We start from the raw sequence: 8,395 nt of genomic DNA, 5'->3' as shown, positions 1-8,395 counted from the left end.
GTTTACTGAATGAATACATACATTTCTAGAAGCTGTTCATAAGACAGTTCTGAGTTTATCATCTAGACCAGTGGTTCTCAAAGGTGGTCCTTGAATCAGCTGCTCGGGCATCACCTTGAGTTTGTTAGAAGTGCACATGAAGGGACCCCACCTCAACATAGCGTATCAGAGGTTCTGGGGTGGAGCACAGCCAACTGTGATTTAACAAGCTATCCAGCTGCTTCTTATGCCTGTTACAGTTTGAGAACCACTGACCAGACAGTTAACACCATTCTATAAATCTCAAAAACATTATGCCAAACAAAAGACATCAGAGACAAAAGAATTATTCCTTTCACATGAAGTTCTAGAATAGGCAAAACCAATATAAGGTGAAAGAAACCAGAATAGTAGTTGCCCTGGAGGGTGGGGTAAGGGGTCGGGGTAGGGATTCAAACAGAAAAAGGCATGAGGAAAGCAGATGGCATGGGTTTATGCCTATGTCAAAACTCATCAAACTGTTTACTGAAGACCTGTGCATTTTGCTGTATTTAAATGCAATGCCAACTAAAAATTAAAGTAATACTCTTTGAATTCTTTCTGTATAAGTCTTATTAGCAGGAGATCTATTTTTACTTTGCAATCTTATGATCTGCAAGGTCCTGCATGATCTGACCCCCTACTTACTTTTTCTAGCCTTATCTGTCACCGCTGCTTCTGTCACTTTTTCAGTCTTTCATCAACATTGACCTTTCACTCTCCCAATGGCATGTATTCCTATCCTGCTCCAGGGCCTTTGCACATGTTGTTACTACTCCCTTGAATGTTTCTTGTTCTTCCTTTTTACCTGGTTAACTCCCATTCTTCTTTGGTTCTCATTCTTTTATCTGTTCCTCAGGGAAACCCTACCAAATCTCACTTTGTTGTATGTCCATGGAAACTTTTGTAGGGCTGCTGTGTACACTTGTGCAGGTTGTTCATCTTAACAATGGTTCCCAGCTGAGGTAATAGTGGCTAAAATCCAATTTGTACTCTACTTACAAAGACTTGCACATGGAACAGGGCTGTGTTGCCTGGAAAAGGGCTGCCTTTTTCTAATTCATCAAAGGCATAGTCTGCTTGCCAAGCTGTGCCTACTCTAGGTTGTTTCTGTCTATGGAAGTGCCTCTTAAAAAATAGCACAAGGTACTACACAGGCTAGCAGCAGCCCTGACCTTGTACTTCCTCTTCATAGTATTTCACAGTTGTAATTTTACATTTATTTGTGTGATTATTTGGTTAATATTTGTTTCCCCCACTAGACAGTAAGCTCTAGTTTTGCTTGTTATCAAGTATTTCCAGCACCTAGAACAGTGCTTGGCACAGAGTGAGTACTCAGTAAATATTTATGAAACGCATGAGACATTTTTTACTGTTGGAAGAATATTATGCTTTTTGAAGGTAGAGTCTGTATCTTATTTTCCCTTTTTCCCTCCTCCCTCACTCCACCCCTTACAATTACCTTACTGCTTTGCACATAAATGGCATTCAGTAAATTCCTCCTGATTGATTTTAAAATGTTCAAAGAAGCCATAGATGTTCTATTTACAGAAAAGTGGATCTGCAAGCGTATGATTACACACTGCCTGGGTGATGATGAACAGCTGCTATTTATGAAGCAGAAGAGACAAAAATTATTGAATAAATGAGAAATAGACTTCAATTGAAATGGTAAGGATTTAATTTAGCTTTTGAAACTCATTTCCTGATATGAAGTTTACAAGATACTAGAAGACAATACAAAGGGAGGCTGTGAATTTTCTTTTTCTTTAAAAATACATGATCTTTGAGAGTTTTCCAAGATAGATCAACTACTTGTTTAAGGACTAAGGGGTATTTCTTTTTTTTTTTAATAAATTTATTTTTATTTTTGGCTGCACTGGATCTTTGTTGCTGCGTGTGGGCTTTCTCTATTTGTGGCGAGCGGGGGCTACTCTTTGTTGTGGTGTGTGGCCTTCACATTGAGGTAGCTTCTCTTGCTGCAGAGCACGGGCTCTAGGCAGGCTTCAGTAGTTGTGGCTCACGGGCTCTAGAGCGCAGGCTTAATAGTTGCGGCACATGGGCTTAGTTGCTCTGCAGCATGTGGGATCTTCCCGGACCAGGGCTTGAACTTGTGTCCCCTGTATTGACAGGCAGATTCTTAACCATGAGGGAAGCCTTAAGGGATATTTCTGACTTAAGTTCTCAACAATCTAAGATAGATTTTTTTTTTAAATAAGGTTTTTCGTAGGGGATAATTTTACAGAATAGTTGCAAAATTTCTCTCATTAACATCTTACATCACCATGGTACATTTGCCCAAATTAAGAAATTGAAACACATAACTATTAACTAAACTCCAGACTTTATTTGGATTTTCCATTTCTCCAGTTATGTCCTCTTTCTGTCCCAAGTGAGACAGCTTTTTGATGTTCTTCAGTGGTGTATAAAAGATTGTGTACTCTAAATATCAAGCTCTGAATAGAAATACATAAATCTAGAGTGGCCTGTGTCCTTCATCTTGAGGCAAAAGTACTTTCCTATCAACCAGACTTGAATATGATCCCTAGCTCTGCCACTTTGAAAAGCTGTGTGTCTTTGGGCAAATTGTTTAATTACACTAAGCAATGGTTTCCACATTTGTAAAATGGAGGTGGTAAGACCTCTCCAACTGCGATGGTTTCTGAAATCTTTCACAGTAAGGGAATTCAGTGTTGAAAAACTTATGACTTTTTATAGGTAACTAATCTTTTGCATTTATTAAACTAATACCATAAAAATATCACTCTAAATAGCAGACCTGTGATGTTTTATATATGTTAAATTAGAAGAGGGCTGGGGGAGGGATAAATTGGGAGATTGGGATTGACATATAACACTACTATATATAAAATAGATAACTAATAAAGACCAACCGTATAGCACAGGGAACTCTACTCAATACTCTGTAATGACCTATATGGGAAAACTATCTAAAAAAGAGTGGATATATGTACATGTATAACTGATTCACTTTGCTGTATACATGAAACTAATGCAACATTGTAAATCAACTATACTCCAATAAAAATTTTTTAAAAAAAAGAGGGCTCAGAGGATCCTGACTAAATACTCCTTAACCAAACTTTAGTCAGGCTCCTCTGAGTCCTGTTCTCAACTAGACCTTATCCTTCGACCTGCCTAGTTCAGTTGCAGCAAGAATTCTTCTAAGTCAGTTTAGAAAGAATCCTCCACCTTTGATATCTGATAACCCTGGCAAGTCAGTTTAGGAAGAATCCCCCTATGCTTGAGGTCTCTTCTAATAAATTTCCATCCACCAACCCCCCGGAAGGGGTAGAAAGACTTTCCCTCTACTGTCCTAGGTTTGAAAGCTGTATCTATGAAATAAACCAAAAACAGGCAAGTTAACAGGAGAAAAGGTTTACAAATTTATTAATTTTTAATATTGTATGCACAGGAGCATTGCCAGGGGAAAAGAGTGAATATCAAAAAAAGCAGTGATATTTGAGAGTTTATATCATCTCAGCAGGGAAAGTGGAAAGAGGATGTACACCACTTAGGGGAGAGTAATGTTTTGGAAAGATGAATGGGCCCATAGAATAGAAGGGGGACAATGGTCATTTGTGACAAATTTTCTCTGGATGTGGTGTTGAGCTCTGACTTCTAGTCTCCTCTTCCATGATAAGAGTCAATCTTCCCTGGTTGATGAAACTGCTGGAGAGGGGATATATGAGAGTCGAGTTCCTTCTGGAGGATCTATCTTTAGGCAGATAAGTGGAGCTCAGAGAAGTCTGTGTCTCAGGTGCCTTCAGCTCAAAATAATTAGTATGCCAGACTACAATCCTGCACCCTGTGGAACAAAAACCACATTGACAGAAAGACAGACAAGATGAAAAGGCAGAGGGCTATGTACCAGATGAAGGAACAACATAAAACACCAGAAAAACAACCTAATGAAGTGGAGATAGGCAGCCTTCGAGGAAAAGAATTCTGAATAATGATAGTGAAGATGATCCAGTACCTCGGAAAAAGAATGGAGGCAAACATCGAGAAGATGCAAGAAATGTTCAACAAAGATCTAGAAGAATTAAAGAACAAACACCTAGAAGAATTAAAGAACAAACAGAGAAGAACAATACAATAACTGAAATGAAAAATACATTAGAAGGAATCAATAGCAGAATAACTGAGGCAGAAGAACAAATAAGTGACCTGGAAGACAGAATGGTGGAATTCACTGCCACAGAACAAAATAAAGAAAAAAGAATGAAAAAAAATGGACAGCCTAAGAGACTTCTGGGACAACATTAAATGCAAAAACATTCGCATTATAGGGGTCCCAAAGGGAGAAGAGAGAGAGGAAGGACCCAAGAAAATATTTGAAGAGATTATAGTTGAAAACTTCCCTAACATGGGAAAGGAAATAGCCACCCAAGTCCAAGAAGCACAGAGAGTCCCAGGCAGGATAAACTCAAGGAGAAATACGCCAAGACACATAGTAATCAAATTGACAAAAATTAAAGACAAAGAAAAATTATTGAAAGCAACAAGGGAAAAATGACAAATAACATACAAGGGAACTCCCATAAGGTTAACAGCTGATTTCTCAACAGAAATTGTACAAGCCAGAAGGGAGTGGCATGATATACTTAAAGTGATGAGAGGGAAGAACCTACAACCAAGATTACTCTACCAGCAAGGATCTCATTCAGATTAGACAGAGAAATTAAAAACTTTACAGACAAGAAAAAGCTAAGAGAATTCAGCACCACCAAACCAGCTCTACAACAAATGATAAAGGAACTTCTCTAAGTGTGAAACACAAGAAAAGAAAAGGACCTACAAAACAAACCCATAACAATTAAGAAAATGGTAATAGGAACATACATACTGATAGTTACCTTAAACATAAATGGATTAAATGCTCCAACCAAAAGACACAGGCTTGCTGAATGGATACAAAAATAAGAGCCATATATATGCTGTCTACAAGAGACCCACTTCAGACCTAGGGACACATACAGACTGAAGGTGAGGAGATAGAAAAAGATATTCCATGCAAATGGAAGTCAAAAGAAAGCTGGAGTAGCAATACTCATATCAGATAAAATACACTTTAAAATAAAGACTGTTACAAGAGACAAGGAAGGACACTACATAATGATCAAGGGGTCAATCCAAGAAGAAGATATAACAATTATAAATATATATGCCTCCAACATAGCAGCACCTCAATACATAAGGCAACTGCTAACAGCTATAAAAGTGGAAATATATAGTAACACAATAATAGTAGGGGACTTTAACACCTCGCTTATACCAATGGACAGATCATCCAACAGAAAATTAATAAGGAAACACAAGCTTTAAATGACACAATAGACCAGGTAGATTTAATTGATATTTACAGGACATTCCATCCAAAACAGCAGATTACGCTTTCTTCTCAAGTGTGCACGGAACATTCTCCAGGATAGATCACACCTTGGGTCACAAATCAAGCCTCAGTAAATTTAAGAAAATTGAAATCATATCAAGCATCTTTTCTGACCACAACGCTAAGAGATTAGAAATCAATTACCGGGAAAAAATGTAAAAAACACAAACACATGGAGGCTAAACAATACGTTACTAAATAACCAAGAGATCACAAAAGAAATCAAAGAGAAAATCAAAAAATACCTATAGACAAATTACAAAGAAAACACGATGATCCAAAACCTATGGGATGCAGCAAAAGCAGTTCTAAGAGGGAAGTTTATAGCAATACAATCCTACCTCAAGAAACAAGAAAAATCTCAAATAAACAATCTAACCTAACACCTAAAGGAACTAGAAAAAGGAGAACAAACAAAACCCAAAGTTAGTAGAAGGAAAGAAACCATAAAGATCAGAGCAGAAATAAAGGAAATAGAAACAAAGAAAACAATAGCAAAGATCAATAAAACTAAAAGCTGGTTCTTTGAGAAGATAAACAAAATTGATAACCCATTAGCCAGACTCATCAAGAAAAAGAGGGAGAGGACTCAACTCAATAAAATTAGAAATGAAAAAGGAGGAGTTACAACAGACACTACACAAATACAAAGCATCCTAAGAGACTACTACAAGCAACTCTATGCCAATAAAATGGACAACCTGGAAGAAATGGACAAATTCATAGAAAGGTATAACCTTCCAAGACTGAACCAGGAAGAAATAGAAAATATGAACAGACCAATCACAAGTAATGAAATTGAAACTGTGATTAAAAATCTTCCAACAAACAAAAGCCCAGGACCAGATGGCTTCACAGGCAAATTCTATCAAACATTTAGAGAGGAGCTAACACCCATCCTTCTCAAACTCTTCCAAAAAATTGCAGAGGAAGGAACACTCCCAAACTCATTCTATGAGGCCACCATCACCCTGATACCAAAAACAGACAAAGATACTACAAAAAAAGAAAATTACAGACCAATATCACTGATGAATATAGACGCAAAAATCCTCAACAAAATACTAGCAAACAGAATCCAACAGCACATTAAAAGGATCATACACCATGATCAAGTGGGATTTATCCCAGGGATGCAAGGATTCTTCAATATACACAAATCAATCAATGTGATACACCATATTAACGAACTGAATAAAAACCATATGATCATCTCAATAGATGCAGAAAAAGCTTTTGACACAATTCAACACCCATTTGTGATAAAAACTCTCCACAAAGTGGGCATAGAGGGAACCTACCTCAACATAATAAAGGCATGTATGATAAACCCACAGCAAACATCATTCTCAATGGTGAAAAACTGAAACCATTTCCTCTAAGATCAGGAACAAGACAAGGATGTCCATTCTCACCACTATTATTCAACATAGTTTTGGAAGTCCTAGCCATGGCAATCAGAGAAGAAAAAGAAATAAAAGGAATCCCAATTGGAAAAGAAGAAGTAAAACTGCACTGTTTGCAGATGACATGATACTATACATAGAGAATCCTAAAGTTGCCACCAGAAAACTACTAGAGCTAATCAATGAATTTGGTAAAGCTGCAGGATACAAAATTAATGCACAGAAATCTCTTACATTCGTATACACTAATGATGAAAAATCTGAAAGAGAAATTAAAGAAACATTCCCATTTACCACTGCAACAAAAAGAATAAAATACCTAGGAATAAACCTACCTAGGAAGACAAAAGACCTGTATGCAGAAAATTATAAGACATTGATGAAAGAAATTAAAGGTGATACAAACAGATGGAGAGACACACCATGTTCTTGGATTGGAAGAATCAATATTGTGAAAATGACTATACTACCCAAAGCAATCTACAGATTCAGTGCAATCCCTATCAAATTACCAATGGCATTTTTTTACAGAACTATAACAAAAAATCTTAAAATTTATATGGAGACACAAAAGACCCTGAATAGCCAAAGCAGTCTTGAGGGAAAATATGGAGCTGGAGTAATCAGACTCCCTGACTTCAGACTATACTACAAAGCTACAGTAATCAAGAAAATATGGTACTGGCACAAAAACAGAAATATAGATCAATGGAACAGGATAGAAAGCCCTGAGATAAACCCATGCACCTATGGTCAACTAATCTATGACAAAGGAGGCAAGGATATACAGTGGAGAAAAGACAGCCTCTTCAATAAGTGGTGTGGGGAAAAATGTACAGCCACATGTAAAAGAATGGAATTAGAACACTCCCTAATACCATACACAAAAATAAACTCAAAATGGATTAGAGACCTAAATGTAAGACTGAACACTATAAATCTCTTAGAGGAAAACATACGAAGAACACTCTTTGACATAAATCACAGCAAGATTTTTTTTGATCCATCTCCTAGAATAATGGAAATAAAAACAAAAATAAACAAATGGGACCTAATGAAACTTAAAGGCTTTTGCAACGCTTTTGCAAAAGCATAGAAAACTACAAACAATACAAAAAGACAACCCTCAAAATGGGAGAAAATATTTGCAAACAATCAACTGACAAAGGATTAATCTCCAAAATATATAAACAGCTCATGCAGCTCAATATTAAAAAAAAACAAACAACCCAATCAAAAAATGGGCAGAAGACCTGAATAGACATATCTCCAAAGAAGACATACAGATGGCCAAGAAGTACATGAAAAGCTGCTCAACATCACTAATTATTAGAGAAATGCAAATCAAAACTACAATGAGGTATCACCTCACACCAGTTAGAATGGGCATCATCAGAAAATCTACAAATAATAAATGCTGGAGAGGGTGTGGAGAAAAGGGAACCCTCTTGCACTGTTGGTGGGAATGTAAATTGATACAGCCACTATGGAGAACAGTATGGAGGTTCCTTTAAAAATTAAAACTAGAACTACCATATGACACAGCAATCCCACT

The sequence above is a fragment of the Mesoplodon densirostris genome, chromosome 7, assembly GCF_025265405.1.
Source record: "Mesoplodon densirostris isolate mMesDen1 chromosome 7, mMesDen1 primary haplotype, whole genome shotgun sequence".
NCBI classification, from domain to species: domain Eukaryota; kingdom Metazoa; phylum Chordata; class Mammalia; order Artiodactyla; family Ziphiidae; genus Mesoplodon; species Mesoplodon densirostris.
This window is presented reverse-complemented; position numbering follows the sequence as displayed.